This window comes from Cavia porcellus, unplaced genomic scaffold, assembly GCF_034190915.1.
Source record: "Cavia porcellus strain 051 isolate PalLab524CR breed Dunkin Hartley unplaced genomic scaffold, mCavPor4.1 scaffold_1, whole genome shotgun sequence".
NCBI lineage: Eukaryota > Metazoa > Chordata > Mammalia > Rodentia > Caviidae > Cavia > Cavia porcellus.
Genome location: NW_026947484.1, coordinates 167,088,700 through 167,111,133, shown reverse-complemented (window position 1 = coordinate 167,111,133; position 22,434 = coordinate 167,088,700). Strand labels below are relative to the sequence as shown.

Genomic DNA, 22,434 nt, shown 5'->3' with positions numbered 1-22,434 from the left:
TTATTACTTTTTTTTTTTTTTTGAAGAAAGTAAAACCAAATGTGACATACCAGGACAGAGTCAGTCAAATCAAAAGGATGGACATAATACATAATGTAAAAATAAAATACAAGGTGATCAACAATGGTTACCATAATGCCTCTTGTTATCTTAAAAAGAATTGCCTATATCATCAGTTATAATAAAATTGAACAAAAGAGTAAAAAATAAAACCAAAACACTGGAGACATTATAGGACTTCAAAAGAAGATAATAGTCAACCAGAATGGGCGTCACAATGGATCCTATTGTCTTCATAGTTGTTGCCTATACTTTCAAACTTGGTACTATCTAGCATAACAGAATAGAGGAAAATCAGTCAAAACAAGATAGTGAGAGCAATACAGAGTTTCAAATCAAGTTAATAGGAAATCAAAGTGGGTTACTATAATATATCCTGCTATTTTTTATTTATTTTTCCTTTAATTAAAAGGATAAAAATGAAAAAGTAGATAATAAAAAGGAGGTTGAGATAAAAAAAAGAGGGCATAACAACAAAACAGTGCAGGTCAAAACATAGCCATTTAAGCAAAATAGTGTTTCACCACAAGATAATCTCGATATAATAATAGTTACCATAGTGTCTCTTCCCTTAAAATCTTTGGGTATAACTTCATATACTGTAGCATCAAACATATCAAGACAATGTAAAACCATTCAAGAGAATGACAGTATTACAGGGTATTTAGAATCAACTAACAGAAAATGAACAATGGTTTCTGTATAATCTCCTTGTCTATAAAAGTTTTTGCTTATATTATCACATATAATAAAATCCAATAAGATACAACACGTTAAAACCGACAGAGACAGAAGAACAAAAGCTTGATGGGACTTCAAAACAAGAGGATATTAAATCAGCACTACCTATTATGATATCCTGTTTTCTCCAAAATGGCTGTTCCTACCATCCAACCTTCTCTGCCTCATTTCTGTTGAGCTCTTTTTCTGTCATTAGTTGTCAGTTTGTCCTCTTCATTTTGCTTTCTGCTCCATTCATTGTGGCCGCTCTGCCACTGTTTCTGGAATCTTGGCATTTTTCATTTTTAGAATATCGTGCAGTAATCTCTGTAGAGTTGAATTGGTGGTTGCAAATTCCCCTAGTTCTTCTTTATCCTGGAAGCATCTTGTTTTTCCATCAATTTCTAGGGACAGTTGTGCAGGACATATCAATCTTGGCTGGAGGTTATTATCTTTCAAAGCTTGAATTATTTCCCCCCATGCTCTTCATGATTTGATGGTTTGTGCCAAGAAGTCTGCTGTAATTCTGATGAGTGTTCCCTTGTAATTGATCTGTTTCTTGTCTCTGATGGCTTTTAATATTCTGTTCTTATATTGGATTTCTGGAATTTTGATTATTATATGCCTGAGTGTAGCTCTATTTGGGTTGTAGGTGGCTGGGGTCCTGTATGCCTCATACATCTGAGTATCTTTACCTTTTGCTAAATTAGGGAAATTCACTTGGATTATTTCTGAGAATAGCTTTTGTAGTTCGTTTGTTTGAGTCCCTACTTCTTCTTTTATGTTCTTAATTCTTAAGTTATAGATCCTCTTCTCATTTTCTAGTCTTTGTATTATTGCTGTTTGTTTTCTTGTTATTTTTAAGAAGTTTTTCATTTCATGCTCCCACCTTACAAATCTGTCCTCCAGTTCTGATAATCTATCCTTAGTTTCTTTCAAGCTGTTATGCCAGCTTTCAATAGAGTTTTTAGTTTCCTGGTAATCTCTGTGAGCCTGCTTCACGTATTCTATGTTTTCTCTATTTTCTCCATCAAACAATTCTCCCCTTTTTTTCTGTTCTTCCATTCCACCATTTGTTTTTTCTTGGGTGGTGCTTAGCATTTCTCTAACTATTATACTTATTTCTTGCTTTATTTCATTAAATACTTCATTTTTGAACTCGTCTATGAGGCTCCAGAGATACCACTTTATGTCTATAGGTGCTGTGTCTGATATTGCATGTTTTCTGTCTTCATTCTCTTTTGCTTTTACCTTTCCTGGATCAGTGTTCTCAGGATTGGGGACTGAGGACCCTTTCTTATTGCTTCCTTTTCCCATACTTTTTGTTCCTTCCATACAAGCGTATGTAGGAGGCTCAGTTTTTTTTTTTTTTTTCTCTTTGTCTGTTGCAGTTTGTTTGAATCCACCGGCTAGGTGTTCCTGCCCACTGCAGTGTACTAGGGAGACACAGACCTGGGCAGCCTCTGCTGGGCCCACCCCTCCCAGGTCAACCTACTGAATGTTTCACTGCTGGGGTGCACCACCAGGCACAGGGACCTGATTTGGGCTAGCCTACTGGATCTTAGTCCGCGGCTTCACCAGGCCAAGCACTCCCCACCACTCCCGCTTGAGAGGGGAATATGCGACTAAAGTCACTGCAGGGCCCTGTTCTGGCTAGTCTGCCCATTCTCAGAATGTCCTCTATTGGAGCCTCCTAGTCTATGAAAGGGTCCCCATTTCTCTCACTCACTGCAGGTCAATGCAGAGCTCCCTGCCAGTCCCGCTCTCAACACCGTTTGGGCCGATTCCCGCTCTCAGAGCTTTCACGCGTCTCTCTCCCTGCTGTGCGGATTGGGACACAGGAAATTCAAATCGTGGCTTCCAGTGGCGCAGGATCCAGCTTCCGCACTGAGATTTTATCTGTTCCTGTTATAGCATCAGGCTTGCATTTCCAGTTGGTTTTTCACAGCTTTGTTCCTGAGTTGGCAGGGTACATCTCCCCTCGCATAGGACTCCTCACAAGGCACCGCTCCTGGATTCTAAGCTGGTAATCTCAGAGAGCCTCTGTGGCTGCTGTCATTTGTCTGCCATGTTCTCCTGGAAGACAATATACAGTTATTTAACAAAACCAACATAAAGTTGGAACTTGTATGCAAAAAGTTTCCCCTTCCTTGAATGGCTTTATCATGTGGTAGGGAAATTTAAGAGGAATAAGGAACAAAACAGAGAGATAAAAAGATATACAGTAGAAGCAAGGCTGGAGGACAAAGGATGATCATGCAAGCTTGGAAAACTAGGGTAGAGGGGTGGAAGAAAAAGTATGAAAGAATAAGGAAAGGATTGTAAGGGCTAATATCTAGAACACATAAAGAACTAAAAAGAATCAGATCTCCTAAATTCAAAGACTTGGCCTAGAAATGGGTACCTCAGATCTCCTAGATTCAAAGGCCCAGTCCAGGAATGGGCATCTGAGGTGAATACACACTTCTCAGATGAAGTACAAACAGCAAATAAATATATGAAAATATGTTCAACATCGCTAGTCACTTGAGTGATACAAATTAAAACAATACTGATATTCTGTCTCACTCCAGAGAGAATGGCTATCATCAAGAAATCAAGCAATAAAAATGCTGGAGGGGCTCTGGGGGAATAGAAACAGTTCTTCACTGTTGGTGGAAGTGTATACTGGTGCAACTACTGTGGAAACCAGTGTGGAGATTCCTCAAAACATTAGGACTGCAGTTGCAGTCGCAGGTGATACAGCTGTTCCCATTCTGGATATCATCCCACAAGTATTAAAAGCAGCATACCATAGCAATAGATACACACTCATGTTTATAGCAGGACAGTTTGTTAAACCTTGGAAACAACCCAAATGCCCATCCACCAATGAATGGATTAAAAAGATGTACGTTTTTAAAATATATACATAATGGAGTGTTACTCAGCCATAAAGAAAGATAACTTGAGACATTTATTGCTAAATGGATGGATGTTGAGACTATACTCCTGAGTGAAATAAATTGGACACACAGCTGTAAATATCGCATTGTCTCTCTGGTGTGAGAAGCCAAAGGTGTAAATAAGAACCAAATTGTGCAATAGATACTATGAAATAAGACGAAATTGTTCAAATGGAATGGGAACTATGGGTGGGAGGGAGTAAAGAAAGAAAGGCAAAAGAAAAAATGAGAAAAGAAGGATAAAATGGAAACAAAGCTTATAAGGGAGGGAGGGGAATGAGAAAAATACACAAATAAAGGTATATCATACACAGGTTCAAATTCAGTATGATGAATATGATTATTGTGTATACCTAAATTGTACCAAGAAACTTAATTAAATTATAAAAAATCAAATGGAGATTAAAAACTCAATAAAGCACATATACCATGGAACTAGCACATAAAAAAGAACATCAAGACAAAAGTAAAACTTAGGACAAAAAAAGAAGCTGTGTTTTGTTTTTTCCTTGCCAGCCCAAGAGAACATAATTTAATCTATTGAAATGGAACCATCTTCTCTTCATGCTAACTCAGACTATGAGGGGCATGGATTCTAATAACCTAAACTTAGTAGAAAAATAGGTGATTGAGTGAACCTGTTGTTGAGGATACACAAAGACAGACACACCAAGAAAGTGGGACAGATGATCTTGGATATGGGTCACTGTTTTCAAGATAATGAAGACTAAAAGTAAAAGAACAGTGATTTTTGTTGCTCTGGACTGCCTGTGGTTTTTTGTTTTTTGTTTTGTTGTTTTTTGGAACTAGGGATTGAACTCACGACCTTGTGCTTTCCAGGCAGGCGCTTAAGCCACTGAGCTAAATGCCCAGCCCTGGACTGTGTTCTTATGGTATTGAAGACCAATGCAGGTGTGTTTTCTTCAGGATATGAAGCAAGGGAATTATTTCATCTGTCTACTTATTACCTGCTTACTGTGTAGCAGGTATGTGCCTACCAACAGGACTATACCAGTGAACGACAGATCTGTCCTTCATGAGTTCACAGTCAAAAATGGAGACATACATGAGTAAATAATTGTACACGTAAACATCTGTTCTACAGTGATAAGCACTGATATAAAAAAGTACAGCAGATCCTACCCAGAGACAAGAGCTCAAGGAAGTCCTATCAGTAAGTGGCTTTTAACATGAGACCTTAGTAAGAGTCGACTAAAGGAGGAGAGAGAGAATGTCTTGTGCAAAGCCACCAGTGCTGCAAACAAAGGAGCTGAAAAATCAGGCTGAAGGTTAACCAGGCAGGGATCAGCTCAAAAATAAAGATTTTGATTGTCATTAACAGAGCTATTAAGGGCTTTTCATCACAAAATAATATGATGATACTTGGATTTTAAAATTACTCTGGCTAATGCAAGAGAGATAATTTTATAGCACAAATATCAACAAGAAGGCTTTATAGTGGTCCAGGAGGGAGCCTAGTGATGAATGATGAAGGTAGCTTCTGGAGAGGAGGGTGGATGAGCTGAAAATGTACAGCGAAAGTAGCAAAAGCACCCAGAGTCAGGCAGGCCAGTTAGGTTATGTGTTATGGGATGTATAAAATGACCTTAAGCCTAGTGTGGTAGTAACACGCTTGTTATGCCAGGACTAGTTGAAGCTGGAGGATCTCTAGAACCTGAGGCCACTCTGGGCTATATAACTAATTCAGGGCCAACCTGAAGCTATGTAGCAAGACTTTGTCACACACATCACATACTCACACATGCAGAAACAAGCTTCAGTCAGAAGGTAAATTTGGCAACAGAGCACACAGATACTAATGTAAAATGATTAAAAAATGTTCAGCCTAAACTATATATTATCAGTCCACTCTTATGATTAATTTAATAATGAAAAATACTTTAAATTTTCAAATTAAAATTAGAGATTTGTAGTCCAGAAAGAAAAATAGCACTGGATGAAGCACAAAGAAACCCCAACAATCTTTGCCCTGTCACTGATTAGAAGACTTGAGTGAATCATTTACTTGTCTCACTAGGTTCAACAAATTTCATCTCATTATTTCTCCCAAAACTATAATTCTAGAGAGGACCTAACAAGTCAAGCTCTTCAAGGGGCTAGATCTTTTCCGTCTGCATGACAAGGAACATAAGTCCATGTATTGGCAACGTGCTGAAGGTTAGCGTGGGCCAACTAGACCTAAACTTAGGCACTCAAACCACCACCTCCCTACTTTCCACCTGCAACCATAACTTCCAACCACACCAAAAGCTTGCCTCCTCTTCATGTGGAAGTGATTTGCATTAGACACATTAGTGAAAAGAATTATTGCCAGAACATTGTATAGGTAAATATCATCGTCAGAAATTACCATGTTCTTGGATTTCAAAGTAGGTGGCTCCAGTTGTTGAAAAGTCCTCCTTACATTTAGCCTTAATTGTTCATATACTGTATCTGTGGAAGCAAAATACTTAAAATTATAGATACCATAAAACATTTTTAAATCACTCTGAGGAAATCCAATAAATTCCCATTTAAAATTTATTAGTTTGTGGCTTAAATTTATTAGACTGTATTTAGATATATGTAGTCTAAGTAAGCATTTTATTTGGGAAGGAGTTTGAAAGGGTTTTGGCCCAGGCCGGATACTATAGCCCGTAAAACCAAGAAGCTCCTATCTCCCCCACCCTTAGGAATTACCTCTGGCGCCAAACTAAGACCAATGGGCTACCTGTGCATCCCTAATGCCCCTTAGGTTCCACCCCAGGCCGAGGCTACTTATGTGCCTCACTCCACATGTTCCACGGAGAGATCGCTGCCAGCCTGGGGTGGAGATGCCATGCCCCAGGGGGTCAGGGGTGTCTCTCCCCGCATTCCCAAAATATCTTTTTCAGCCGCTGCCAGTCCTCCTCCTCTTCCTCCCCTCCACAGTTTTATCAGAGTTAAGTACTAAACTAAAATTATTGAGCATTTTTAGGATTTTAGTTTTTCATGTGTTGTTATTTTTGTGAATATAATCATTACCTTTGAGAAACTGATGATAATTTAAGAATTTACTTAATCCCAGAGTTTAATTATGCTACTAAGATAATGCTAAAATCCCCAATACATGAGAAATACATAATTATCTAGAAATAAGATATATAAATGATAAACTTCACCTCGCACCTAAGTGAACTTATAGTTAGAGAAAAAAAATGGCTGTTTAAAGAGAAAAATGACCTTCTTAATGACCTTCATTCAAATTTTTTGCTCCTACCACTCAATTAAGAACTGAAAATAGAGAATAAACAAGATGGAAGAGCTGTGGTCTTCACAAAGTCAATGGTCCATACAAGTTCAAATTTTTACTTTTCCATTGAACAGCAGTTGTGATTCAAGCAAGTGACTTTTGTGAAGTGAGACTAGTAACACTGACCTTAAAGACTGATAATGTTGTCAGTGAATAATAGTATTATGTTATTAACACTATTCATTTGTTTATTACCTTTACCCCTAGTCCTGTTATTTTCCTTGGCCCTCACAAATCCCTAACGTATTAACTTGGAAATTTAAGATGCTTTTTTCGAAATAATTTTTATTAATGGGCCAATAATTAACATCTAAATAACATAATATCTCCACTGTTATTATGCTAATGTTATTACTGTTATTGTCATTATTTCAAAAAGCTCTCACCAAATATGTGTTACGTTAAAGAGGTGAGAAACAAAAATAAGCAATACAGACAAAGCCCCTGGCTCTCAAGGAGTTTATAATCTAGTGGGGGAATAAAAAGGCAAACAAATTAATAAATAAGTTTGCAGCATTAAGGTAAGTGTCACAGAGAAAATACATAAGACAGAAGGAGAGAAAAGAAGAGAGGGGCTACATTAAATCTAGTTCAGGAACAGGCTTTTTGCAAGACAGCATTTTCCCAGGGTCCTAAAGATGAAAAGCTAACCTAGCCATGAGGGGATTCTAAGAAGAAGGGAAAACAGATGCATAGCTACTGAGGTGCAAAGCTACTGGTGATCATACCCTCCCGCGGCTGATCCATGATCTGCCACGGGACAAGCGGCACAAGACAAAGTCTTGTCTTTGAAGATGGACAAGTTAAGGCAGTGTAAAGGAATCTGTTCAATTCTGTCCTGTCAAGCTTGTGGAATTTTCAAGAAAGTATACAATTCTTCGATCATCCAAATTACCTAAATTTACCAATTTGAACCGAATCTTTAGAAAAAAAAAAAATTCCTAGCACAATGAGCTAACTCTGGAGAGGAATACTAGTTCCTCTCCATAGGGCAGAGAAAAACGACCATAAAATGATTTTGTGTTAGGATTATATCGTAGCCCCTTTTAGGTGCTTCTGACCTGTACCTCGTGCTCTAAAATAGAAAGAAAGAAATGTGATTCTTCCTTTTTATTTTGTATCTCTCCTATTGTAATTTGTCTGTACCAGGAATTTATTTACTAAACATGTGCCACATGGAATCCTATTTAAACATATTCTTAAAATGTTTTCACATGAAGCTGAATAGATGAAGGAGAAGGAGGGGAAAGATGGGGAAGGAGAGGAGGAGACCAAAAAAAAAAAGATCTTATTTTATATCACTCAGAGCAGGGAATGAGAGCACACCAGTATTTTACACAGCCTATTAGATTCCATCAAAGGCAGGAATTATTGGTTTTGATGGGGAGAGAAAGAAAAAAGAGTAAGACTGGGAATATCTTCTCCCTCTTTCCAACTTTTGTTTCTGTACATAAAGAGAATGAATGAGAAGTCTAGGGAAATATTTCTCTTTCTCTTTTCCCTTAAAAAAAAACCCATTTAGCTATGGAGGGGGCAGTTTGTTGCCTAAGCTGGCCTCCCAAGTAGCTGGACTACTAATATCCTGGGCAGGGAGCTTTTATGCCAGAAACTATGCTGACCTTCTCACTAGATTTACAAAGGCTTTGCATATCCACATTTGTAACACCCTTTGTTAACCCTATATGACTGCATTTGACTGTTTATCTGCTTTACAAGCAAAAGTTTTAGATACACTTTTTAAAACCAAAATAAAATAAAATAATTTTAAAAAGAAAAAAATTATTAACAAATATTTATACATACTTTGGATTAGGTAGACCCTTAAAGTCAGGAAAAGACATAATTCCAGAATAATCATTTTCTTCTACTACGTCCATTTCTGTTCCTTCAGGATCCTTTGAATAAAAGAGATGCCATTGTCTTAGTTCATTTTTTGTTACTATAAAAGAACATTAGTGTGATAACTTACAAAGAACAGAAGTTCATTTTGACGTACACCTCTGGAGGCTGGAAGTCCAAGAGGACGGCAGTGGTGTCAGGCAGGGCCTGTTTCCTGCTTTATTTTATGGTGAAATATACAGGAAGAGAGAGGAAGCCCGTTTGTAAGAGTTCACTTTTACTACAAAGCTATCCCTAGAGAATGACTCACTCTAATGAGAAAAGACCTAATTTATCTATGACCTAAGCACCTCCCACTGGGCTCCATATTGGAAATTAAGATTGCAGCCTGTGATTTGGGGGGAGGGAAGGCATATTTGTAGCAGTCCTAGAAGCATAGAGTCACATTTAAAAAATTTTAGCTGATTTTATGTATATATATATATATGTATATATATATATATATATATATATATATATATATATTCTTTATATATTCTTTGACCTATAAGTCCATTTACCAACAAATATTCATGGCTTCGAATTAAGTCTGAAAAATAAAATTCAGTTAAATGTTATGGAGGACAAATTTAAGGTCACTTTCCTCCATCTTTTCTGTACCTTCCCTACTTTAGTATCCAGATGAAGTTGCACTCCTGTTCTACAATTTTAAAAAGAAGTACAAGAAAATATAAATAACAAAATATCAATACTTTTTAATAAGCTAAATGTTTATCCAATTTCAAATCCAATTTGAAGTTTTCCCAAAGTAAATATTCTATAAACTGTATTTTTTTATTCAGACACTTGATAAATGTACAATATGATACTTTGAGCTTGATACAATCCTCAAAATGATTAAGAAAACTTGAGAGTTTCCGTAAAGTGTAACTATAAGGTTGTTTTTTAGTTTAGCAAATTATCCAGATAAGATTTTGACTTTCTTTAAACAGATGGAGATTTAAGAAAAGAAACATTCCATAACCAAAACTGATGGTTGAAATTTTAAGGTACTTTTGTTCTTTAATTACAAGTTGTAAAATATTGCAAAGCATATGCTGAAGAATGGCACTTGTAGCTAAGCATCTTTCTGCCTGTTCTTCATCCTATTTCCAGTTGGGTGCAATCTGTCTGAAAGAATCTTCCTGTGTATCTGGGATCGGCTTCCTCAAACCCTCCTTTGCCTGTTGTAACAGTGCTGCACTTCTCAAAGTCAGCCACAGAGGTAAAGAGCCTATCTCTGCACCCCGGTATTCTCTAATGGAAAAAAGAGCATTCAAGATGAAGTTGCTTTGCTTAATTCTCTTACAGACATTCTTTCTGTCTGCCAGTTTATTTACTGTTTTCATTTCAAAAAATCTTGTTTAATACCTATTCTTATGTTCTTCCTGTTCCTATAGATTAACTCATGCTGTTTAATATATGGAAGGTCTTCATTATTTTAATAGAATCTGTGTGAATTTCCTTCAGTGAGAAAACTCAGATCAGAGTTTCCCTTAGTCATTCTACTGCAGGTAAGGATTATATCACTCTTCATTCTCAGCCATATTTTGTCTTCCCTCTGACCTCCTGTATCATTTGCTTCAATGCATGTATTACTTGGTTATATTACAGTATGTATAGTATCTTTTGTATGTTGTATTCTAAGTTTGTTGATTTGAGTAGCAAAAAAATATGGCAACTTACAGCACAAAGCCATTACTATTACATCTATTGTTAATAAGTGAGCAATTATGACAAATTGTGATATTTTATTTCTCCACACACAAAAAACATTTACGCGGGAAAATAGCTTAAAACTATGGAATTTATTACAAACTTGCAAATTCAGTAAGACCATAGATTCTATTATAGCCATCTGTCTTGTCATATTTGATAAATAATAACCTCCAGTGTAGACAATGTTTCCATAACTATTAATATTACAGCCATTAAACTTTGAGCTCCTTAAAAGTAAATAGCATGGATTATAGTTCTTTGTCTTAATTTATACAATTAAAGATTTTGTACATAACATATATTCAATTAATTCTGGAATTGCTTTAAAAATTATCCAATGATTTTATTCAAAATCCATCAAATTGTTGGGATTTAATTTTTATGTGTTTTTTATATGTGTCTTTGTAGATCTATAGATCTATAATGCTATATTATGATAAATGTTTAATAATATATGGGATATGGAAGAAATTAGTGTAGTATGAAGTCAGGTCCTAAAAAGTGAGACAAACTATTTTTTAAATAGACAAGATACTTACTATGAAAGTTAAGACAGTTTCTCTTTGCTGGTACCAAGTCATCATTCAGAGAACAGATTCTAACTTTTACTGTAAGAATAATTGATATTGTTAAAAGCTGTGATAAACACAAGAGTATTTTTATGTTTTTTAAAACAGTCATCCTTAAAGAACTAAACTTCATTTTTAAAATTCAGTATACACAGAATACATATTTAAAAGAAAGAAAATGTTAGCAATATACATTGCTAAAAAATCTTGTTTAAGAGACTACTCTGGAATTTCTTTAAAGAGCTACTTCTAGAATTCAAAGTAGAGTTTATTAAAATATGTTTACATATAAATTTTTGAGAACATATATGTAGTTAGGCCATTATTTATCATTAATATTATAGTACCAAAATAGTGGTGGTTATATAGGAATATGAAATGCTGTCTTCTATTAAGGTTAAAGATTTTAGTGGAAAAATGACAGTTTGATTTGACATCGTATACTCTTCCAGTTATGAAAATCAACAAGGCTCCAAATTAGTTCTTATTACAAAAGACGTCTTTGAGAAAGAAAAGTGACCTGGGTTTGATTAAGGTTGGGATTGTACAGCTTTGTCTGGGTACTAAGGTCTGTTGAGTCTTGCATTTTAAAATTGCAGATTGTACAGTATGCAAATTTTTGGTTTAATAAAGTTATTTTATTTAAAATAAAAAAGGTTGAACTGCATGGTTTATTAAATTTATTGAGCAAATTATATAATTGATATCTCATGAAAAGAGTAACAGCAGGACTTAGCACTATTAGTTCTCTACCATTTCTTTGTGTCAGTAAGTCGCCGCTTTTTAAACAAAAGATTTTGTTTCACTTTTAAATGATAGTTGTTTGATACATATTGATCTAGTTTCTTCCAGTAGCACATAGTAATCCTTCTTGGGTTTTGTAGATGGTCAAATTATTTCATGGCCAAAAAGTTTGCCCACATAATATAACAGATGTACACCATGAGCCCAGCATCTCCTAGGGGTTCAGTATTTTGTGCAAATCTCTACTAAGAAGCCACATCAAAACTAATCTTAAAAAGTACAGACAATGAAAGCAAAATGCTCAATAAATACCTTACCTTCTCCTCTCTCCTTCTTACACCCGTATCCCAATTTGAACCCTCCCTCATACCTTGTGAATATACCACCTAGGAGTGAGCATCCCTAGCCCATGAAGGGGATGGATTTGAAGCTGCAAAGGAGAGCTAGATCAGGAAAGGCTTCTCCCCACAGGGTTTTGGGATCACAGGAAAAGTACATTAGGGGGTTAGCAAGACAAAGGGGGAGCAGGACGGTACTGAGCAAAGATAATGGCACATTATTATGTAAGCCTTGATGTGGATGAGAAAAAGGTGGAGTGAGCAACTGAAATGAAGCCAGTTTGACTCCTGCCCAAGCTGGGAGGACTCATGGTAGATGATGAAACCCACAAAGAAATCAGGGCACAGGCAGTGTGTGACTAAAGTATTGGGGCCAGTATTCTAATGTTCTTTATAAAGTCTTGGGGATTCCAGCCTTTATCCTAAAAAAGCTCACAACACTAAAGGATATTCTGATGAAATACGAAGTCAACATCAAACAGTTTCGGGAAGGGGACACAGATCAGTTGTCTAGCATGTGCAACATACTGGATTTGATTCTTACCAGTGCAAAAGCTTGATTTTTATCTGTACTACTGAAATAATTATGAACACATATTAACAGGAAAATTGTTAAGGAAGAGTAAGGAAGTTTTGAACATGTCTTTGAGGTAATGCGGAAGCAAAACACCAGGATACAGAATGCTAAGTGTGCTGCTAGATACAAGTCTGAAATCATAATGGAAGTTACATATATCTGATGCTTATTCAATACACTGTATAGCTAGCAAAAGAAATCATAGAAGTAAATGATATTGTCTGAAGAAAAATGAGAGTTAGAAAATTGCCATTGAGGGCAACAACTGTTTTTAAGGGATGAACAATGGCCATAAGCCAGCAAAGAGGCCTGAAGACAATAGAAATAATAAAATGGAAAGGAAGATTTGGTAAGGATGATGTTATTAGAAAAGGCTTTAATAGGTGAAGAGTTATAGGACTGATAATAATGGAATAGATGATACAGAACAGCAATGATGATTGTAGTGTTATAGTGATGAGAATGTTTGTGAAGTTGATGAATTAATAAACAAAAATATCCATTTAAAAATTTTGTCATTCAGGATTTTAGAACCATAAACAGCAAGATGTGATTGATTTTTAAAAGTTACTTTTAAGTAATTCCTTTTTGTTTGGGTAAATAAGACTTAGTACTATTCCACAGATTGCACAGTAATGGGAAATAGTTTCCTACTATTTATTATGTGCTCCCTATTTAAAGGGCTTCGCATGTTTGAATTCACTTAGTTTGTGCAATTGTATCAGGTGAGTTGTATTATTACCTTTCTTTAACAGATGACAAACATGCAGCTTTGAGAGTCCAACTACACAGGTTCACATAGCTAATAACAGACTAAGCTGGGATCTGAACCAAGATCTGCTGGCTCGAGAGCCTGCTTTTAACCACTATATTTCACTACCCCTCAACAATGGGCCAATAATATTCAGTGGAATTTCTTCAGTTTTCCTCTTTGAATAGAACAGATGTGGTTACCTTATCTTTTTATAGTAAAATCTTGATAAAGAAGCAATAGTGGGTAGTCATCAAGGAAACATTGGATAACTAAGAAGGGTCCCAGTCTCTCAGTATCAGACTACTTACTAGATTAATGATTAATGATGCTAAGTGTGAACAATGTGAACAATATCCAATTGATGAAGCATCTTCTTTTTTTTTTTTTTTTTGTCTTTTTTCCTTTTTATCAGTACCGGGGATCGAACTCACAACTGCCTGCTTGCAAGGCAGGTGCTTATGCCGCTGAGCTAAATCCCCAGCCCCAAGATGAAGCATCTTCTAATATAGAAAGAGGATAAGGAGAAGATTATGCTTGTCTCTAGGTACCATTAAGTTTAAAAGGACCCAGGCCTTATGAGCAGAGACTATTACCTGGTCCAAGTATCCTCCTTAGAGTCAAGGGATGATACTACTCTGGACATGACATTCTGTCTAAGCTGATACCCAAATCCTCAAGCTTCCTAGGCCTGTCCTTTCTGAGCTGATCATAAAAGGTGTTCTTGCTGAAATGTTAACTGTGGAGCTCCTGTGGAACACTATTGTCTTAAGGAGCACCGGTCAACATTTTAGCAAATATCCACTGTGTGTAGAGTTTTTCAACAAAACCTGCTGGTCCTGCCTTCTCTTCTCTGTCCTTCCCCAACACATCTCAGAATTCCATTTCTGAGGGGCTTAAAGGCCAGTGACAGTGAGAGAGATGAGAGAATTGAAGCTTTGCAAACGTGTATATATTAGGTAGCAGTAACATTTTTCTATTTTCCTTTTGGTTTACTGGGGGAAAAAAAATCTCAGTATATCTCCAACAGAGGAAAATTGTTTGTTCTTCTCTTTCCCCTTCTAACAAAAGAGCTGTGCATTAAAAGTGTTTTAACAGACTTTATTGGGTACAAGTCCTTTGAAAACTAATACCCATGAATTTTTTGTAACCAACTTATTCTTTAGTTTTTCTGGTTTGGTAATTAACTCCAGAATCAATGAACTTTTTCACGAACATGGATCTATAATAATTTAGTTTCCTTTGCCAAAATTGTTTGCATTTAAGACCTCTATTTGTTTAATAAGTTCTAATATAGCATTTTATGATGTTTAAGAATTTTTTTTTCCTATTTGAAAATAACTGATAGGACAGATAACGTAACTGTTGATTTTGCAATTTACTTAGCAAATTCTCTATAAATTTAAAATTAAAGCTTTATTTGAAAATACAAAAGTCATTAGAAATTGAGAATCTTTTGAGCAGGTTAGAAATCTGTCTCCACTTAATTTCAGGTATTCTACAATACAGAGTCAGTTTCTCCCTCAAGAAAAAACACCTAACTACCTGATTCATTTGGAGCATAAACAAATTTGTCTGTTTATGCTCCACATGAGAGGAATCCATTGTCATAGATTATTGGAATTTTCTTCAATTCTGAAAAATGCTTTGATAGAACTTCTAGATACACATATGAAACAGAGTTTTGTCCTCCAGGCAGTTGCTTAGGTTGTATCTGTAAAAGAAAACATTGATGAGAAATAGTAATCTAATTGTAAGATTATAGGGCATGTTAACTTTCCAGAAACCACTGTAATATCATTATAGTAAAAATAAGTGTGCATATCTTATCATTTAAAAAGTGGTTCAGAAGGCAGAAGAGTACATTAACTTTGTCCAAATTGCTTTGGTGTCTAATATTATAACCACAATGTAGCTGCAAATGACTGAAAGTCTTATTGGTTCTACATGTCCTAAATTTTACCTACATTTAGTGAAAAGACTACTATAGAAGCCTATAAGAAATCTTCCTTTAATCAGCTCATGGGATGAATCTATGCTTTCTATATCCTCTGTTGAATACTTTGACTGATGTTCTAGACACTTTGTATTATAGCACACACTTCTACTCCCACAAGGTAGATACACACTCCTCAATTTGTGTGTAAAATTGAAAATACACAACAGCTTTACTTTAGATGCCATATGAATCCAATATGTAATAAAAGGAAAAAGTATTTGTGAGTGTTTAAGCTTTGGAAACATGGAATAAAAGTTAATTACTGGAACCATCTTCAGTGAAATTAGGTATGTGAAATTACTGTAGAAATTTGGAAAACTATATAAATCCATAGATTTTCTGCACTTGTATTGCTTTATAGTTATCTTTAAGGCCCACTCTCTCCCCAACCTTGCTTGCGCACACGAGGGATTGAACTCAAGGCTGGTTTCATGAGCTACATCTCCAGACTCCTCATTTTTTATTTTGAAACAGGATCTCATAAGTTTTTAAGTTGCCTAAGCAACTCAGACTTACGATTCTCCTGCCTCATTCTTTCAGAGTGCTGGAATTATAGATGTGTACCATCACGCTTCTTTTTCCAATTTTAATAGGCAAAGTACAAAACAAAAATGAACTTTAAAATATAAACATAAAAAATAAGATTTGATCCCCTAGCCAATGGATTTACACTTAAAAGGAAACTGTGACACACTATCAAATAATTGATAAAGATACATTTTAATGCTGAGATAAAATCAAATTCTTACCATATCTTTAATTTGTATGACCCTCTTACTTTATCTACTTTTAAATTAACCATCTAAGCACTTGTCAAGAGAATTTCCTGTGATAATGGGAATGCTCTATACCTATGCCATCCAATGTGGTAGCTGAAAATAGAGTTAATGTTTAACTGAAGAACTAAATTTTTAGTTTTAGTTAATTTGATTTATTTAAATTTAAATGTAAGTAGCTATACCTATCTGGTGACTAATTTGTATCTTATCAGATAAAAGAGTACCTCCTGAAGAAAATACTTTTCGGAAATCAATTTTAATTCTTAATAAACCTAATAAATAGGTGAGTATTCAGAGATGAGAACATTTAGTATCAAAAGCATTTTTGAAAGAACTTCTATGTATAATTAGAACTTATTTAGATCAAATGTTCGCTCTCTCTTTTAAAAGATAAAATATATGGAAGATTCTCAGCATTGACATTTCATAATTATAAATAAGAAATCATTATAATGCGAGTTAAATGTAGCAAGCCTAAAATTGGATATATTTTTCTTATGCATATGATTTTTGCATATTTAGAAAAGCAAAACAAATATATGAAATAAATTTAAAATATTTCAAACTCAAAATTCTAATTTTAAGCTCTTTATAAAATTTCAACTTTTAATTTCTTTGTTAAAAAAAACTTATTTTAGAGCAACATTAGTCTAAGTGTACGCCAGAGATCCTTCCACCACTAACATTCTGTAATTTTTTGATTCTTCATGGAGTAGTAGATTTTTAGTAAGATATGAATTGCATGCAGGTCTCTAACCAATAAATACTATATCTTAATAGAAGAAATTAATTAATCAAGCTTGTTTTTTCTATTAATTGTGTATTATCAAACACAACTGTTCATTCTACTAATGAATAATTTTATTTCAAAGCTATAATTATAGACTATTGGAGATTTTAAAAACATGTTAAATAGCATCTGTAGATATTTATGAGAAATGTACTACAGACCAACATGAATATTCATTTTTCTCATTTTCTTTGTAATGATAATTTTCATAACAAGAAAGCATTTAAGTTCATATTTTTGCATTGGTACAATTTGGGAAGGAGGTACTCGGTAAGTTAAGTGCTCTTCATAGCATTGTTTTACATCTTCTACCTTTTAAGAAAACAAAAATTATATGGTGTCTCATTAAGTTACACAAACTAGCCTCAATCCTTTGATCCTCCTGCCTTACCCTTCTAAAGAGCTGGGATTACAGGTATGTGCCATCAGGCCCAGAAGTAACATTTTATTTTTCAGTAAGAATGTGAACATTTACATGCATTACAGTTTAGTATTGTCTGTTTCACTCAGATTATCATTCCTGAGAATCATCTAAGTAAGAATCACATATTGGCACAATGGTGAAAATGATTAAATTCTTACTTAAATGAAATATATATATATGATGATAGGTATATACTGTTAAGATTACAGAGTTTTGGAATTTATTTTCTTTGGATAAATGGATATAGCCTGAAGAATAACTACAATTTTTATCAGGATAACTTTTTATGAAGATTGCTGCATCAGATGCTTCCATGTATCCATAATCTTGAATTACAATATTTTTAGATGCTCCAACAAGGAATATTTTGGGTGCTGAAATGATTTATCTGTTGAAAAGAAAAGAAAAGCTATAGTATCTATATAGGACATATTTTCTTTACTGCTGACACTTATTTATCTCAGTTAAAATTCAGCCTAAAGTAGACATTTCAACTGGAAAATGATATCTTAAAATCAAATTTTTATTTTGTGATTTATGATGACCTTTGCATAGTTTCCAAGAAGAAATAGCTTGTGATTAAGCCCTGAGAAATAGGGTTGAGATCTGGATTACATTCTGAAAGGGAATAATAACACTTTCCCTAGGCTGCTGCTACCAAGGATGACTCAACCACGTTGACCAGGTGTTGACTACATAAGCATCTCCTTACCCCAATGAATATGAAAAGTAGCACAGGAACCAACCATACAATGGCAGCTTTACCATCTGTAGGCTGAGTGGATTAGGTAAAATCACTAACTTCTTTTTTTAATTTTTTTTTATTTTAAAGAGCATAAAATTAAATACAACAAAACAGAATATAAGAAAGCAATGTAAGAGACATAAATTTCAAAGCAAGACAACTAGAGATCTTTACTATCTATCAAATTGTCTTTTGTTTTCTTTCAAATAGTTGTCCATATCTTCACATATAGTGAATTCATACAAAACAACATAGTATAAAACTGATCCAAACAGGATGATGAAGGCGTTTTAGGTCTTCGAGATCAGACAATAGGGAAGTCAACAATGGCTGTCATAGTGTCTCTCATTCTCTTCAAAATAGTTGTCCATACCTTCACGTATGTTGAAATTAAATAAAACAAACAGGCTAAAATCACTCTGAACAAAGAATAATAGTATTGCTGGGTTTCACATCATGACGCTGTGGAATCAGCATTGGGTACTGTAGTGTCTCTTTTTCTTCAAAGTAGTTCATTTCATCATGTATTGTATAATCAGTTCTCATAAACTATTAATAAGTTTTATGCATGCATGAATCTCTACATGTATATCTATCCTTTCTGTATTAGAAGGAAAAACAAAACAAAGCGAGACAAAATGAAACAAATTCCTAGAAAAACATGAAGTAAAAAAGTCATATAAAACCTCAATACAAGGTGATCTACCATGGTTACTATGATGTCTCTTGTTATCTTCAATAGAATTGTCCATGTCATCAGGCATAGTATAATTGAATATAGCAGTACATAATAATATTAATAAAAACAAAAGATTGGAGACATTATAAGACCTCACAAGCAGGTAATAATCAAACCAGAGTGGGTATCCTAGTGAATCTTGTCATCTTCAGTGCGGTTGTCTATACTCTCAGACTTCATATTACCAGTCATAACAGATCTGAATAAAATCAGTCAATACAAAACAACAATCTAAAAAACTAGATTTAAGTAAGATCAGTCATAATAAAACAGTGTAAGTTATACAGGGCTTCAGATTAAGGTAATAGGAAATTAAGGATGATTACCATACTATATCCTGCTTTTTTCAGGATAGCTATCTGTGCCCTCAAATCTAGTACAAGTAGAAAAACCGGAACAGGATATAATCCATCTAAACAGAATGGTGACAGTAATGTGGATTTTAAATCCTGATACACTATTAACAATATCCTCTGCCTTCCTTTTTTAGTCAGTTCCTCCCCTTTCATTCCCACAGGGTGCACTGCACAATTTGGGCCCCACCAACTCCCTCAGTTTTTAGATGGGGGGGGGGGCAACCTGCTATTTACCTAAGTGATTCCTAACCTTCTCACTCTGGACTTGATCTCAAGTTATATTCCTTTACCTACAAAAGCCTCAAGGTTTTCCTTCATTATAGCTGAGTAGTTCTCTATTGTGCAAAAGTATCATGTCTTTCCAACCTATCTGCAGGTGCTGGTTGAGTTACCCCTATTTCTCTCTGGTTCCCTGTCACAGAGCATTGTTTTCTCATATTTGATTTTCAGTCCATAAACCATCTTTCAGGTTAATTATATTTCCTACACAGAGCATCTTGATGGACCTTTCCTCCTGATCTACTCGGCCTGTGTTTCTTTTTGTTAGTGTATCAAGGCCTTCTGTGTTAGAGATTATAGCCAACCTTCCCTGCCTCGTTTCTGCTATGCTATTTTCCTGCCATTGGTTGTCTTCTTTTTCATTCCACTGTCTGCCCCACTCATTGAGGCCTCTCTGCCACTGTCTCTGGAATTTTGGTGATTTTTTTTCTCTCTCTAGAGTGTCCTTCAGTATTTTTTGTAAGGTTGGATTAGTGGTCACGAATTCCCCCAATTCCTCTCTAACTTGGAAACATCTTGTTTCTCCATTAATTTTGAGAGATAGTTTTGGAGGGCATATCAGTATGGGTTGGAGGTTATTTTCTTTCAGGGCTGGAATACTATCCTCCAAGCTCTTCTTGACTTGATGGTTTGTGTCGAGAAGTCTGTCGTGATTTTGATGGGTTTTCCTTTATAGGTGATCTATTTCTTTTCTCTGACGGTTTTTAATATTCTGTTCTTATATTGAATTTCTGGATCTTGATTATTATATGCCTGGGTATAGTTCTGTTTTGGTTGTAAGTGGCTGGAGTTCTGATGTCTCATACATCTGAATATCATTTCCTTTTCCTATGCTTGGGAAGTTTTCCTTAATTATTTCTGTGAATAGCCTGAGTAGTTCCTTTGTGTTTACCTCTGCTTTTTCACTCACATTTTTTATTCTTAAATTATAGATCCTCTTGTCGTCTTCTAGTCTTTGTATTGCTACTGCTTGTTTCTTTGTTATTTTTAAGAGATCTTTCCTTTCATAATCAGACCTTGCAAACCTATCTTCAAGTTTTGTTAATCTATCTCTAGTTTCTGTCAGGCAATTTTTCCAGCTTTCAATGGAGTTTTTAATTTCCCAGTAATCTCTTTGAACCTGCTTCATGTATTCTAGGTTTTCTTTATATTCTTCATCAAATGTTTTTCTCTTTTTTTTGTGTTCCTCCATTCTTCCATCTGTGTCTTCTTGAGAGGTGCTTAGTATTTCTTTTATTAATCTTCTTATATCTTACTTTACTTGAATTAATATTTCAGTTTTGAGCTCATCTATGATGTCACAAAGATATCTTTTTATGTCTGCTGATGCCGTACCTGATATTGCATGTTTGCAATATTTGCAGGGTCAGGGGCTGGGGACTTTTTCTTATTTCTTTCTCTTGTCATTTTTCTTGTCTCCTCCATACAGGTATATAGTGGAAGTCCCAGTCCCTTTCCTTGTTGTGTATAGTCCTTCTGAAGTGCACTGGCTAGGGATTTCTGCCCTGTCCAGTTTGCTGCTGGTCATTGAGGTGCAAGCTGGGGTGGCATATGCTGACCTCTCCCCTCCAAGCCAGTCAACCAGCAGGGGCTTTCACCTCCTTAGTGTGTGCCACGTGTATGGAATCGGTTCAGGACAACTTATTGGGTCCTGGTCAGAGGCGTGACCCAGACCAAGCAGATCCCACCAATCTTCTCTGGGTAGGGCCACAATGAACTAAAGTCACTGTTGTTCCTTGTTCATGCCTGTCTGGCCCGAATCCAACATGTCATCCAGTTGATGGCCCCTTTCCTGTGCAAGGGTCTTATTCCAAGCACTCACTGCAGGTTAGTACAGGTCTCCATGCCGGCTCTATTCTCTGTTGGGCTCACTGACCCCCAACTTCAGCATGACCAAGGCTCCAGCAGTGAGTGCTCTGCAACTTCAAATTTAGGCGGCTCCAGTGAGAGCACCATGGCCATGAATCTGAGCTGCTCTGATGGTAGCCCCGTGACTGTGTGTTTGACCAGCTCTTTTCCATTTAGTTTCTTCCTGGGTTGAGAGGATCCATCTCCTTCTGTCTGGTCCTCTCCAAGATGTTTTATTCTGGCAGTGTTGTTTCTCACAGGGAGGCTCTGTATTTTGTTGCTTAATGATCTGCCATCTTTGGCTCTGCTCCCCAAAGTCACTAACTTCTGAGGCAAAAATAATTTATCTGTGAAAATAAAAATATATACATTAAAACATCCAACATGCTCAGTACTCAATAAATAAGGTTCAATAGTTTCACAAAATTAGTCAAGAGGAAGTATTATACTAGTGGTTGGATAAAGGCAAAGATAGAATACAAATGGATTGGAGGAGTGTTCTGGAAATGGAAATAGTGTTGTTGGTCCATCATCATCCTGCAACAATAACAGTAATTAAGTAGTTATATGTGCAAGCCATGTGAGCAGTTTATGTAGAATTTTTTAATCTTTATGAAAAGTTAATGATGTAGATACTGGTATTCCTATTTTTTAACATGATCAGAAGTTAATTAGGCAAGGTCATATAGCTTATAGGTAAATGAGCCAGAACTTTATATTCAATTCTCTGTTCCTTGTTTTGTGTACAATTGAGGTCAAGGACACAAGCATTGATGAAACTATAATCTGTTACTTTGCTATTTTTATTTGTCATGAAAATTATACAAGAATAGGAGTGAATATATACAAGATTTTGAAACAGTTTCCATGTGGTCTTTTTCA

At 35.4% G+C, this 22,434-nt stretch overlaps 1 pseudogene; it reads right to left on the bottom strand.

The window, feature by feature from the left end:
* LOC111754269 (complement C5-like) overlaps positions 1-21,549 on the bottom strand; it is a 39,005-nt pseudogene extending 17,456 nt beyond the window's left edge.
* Positions 21,550-22,434: the final 885 nt, after the last annotated feature.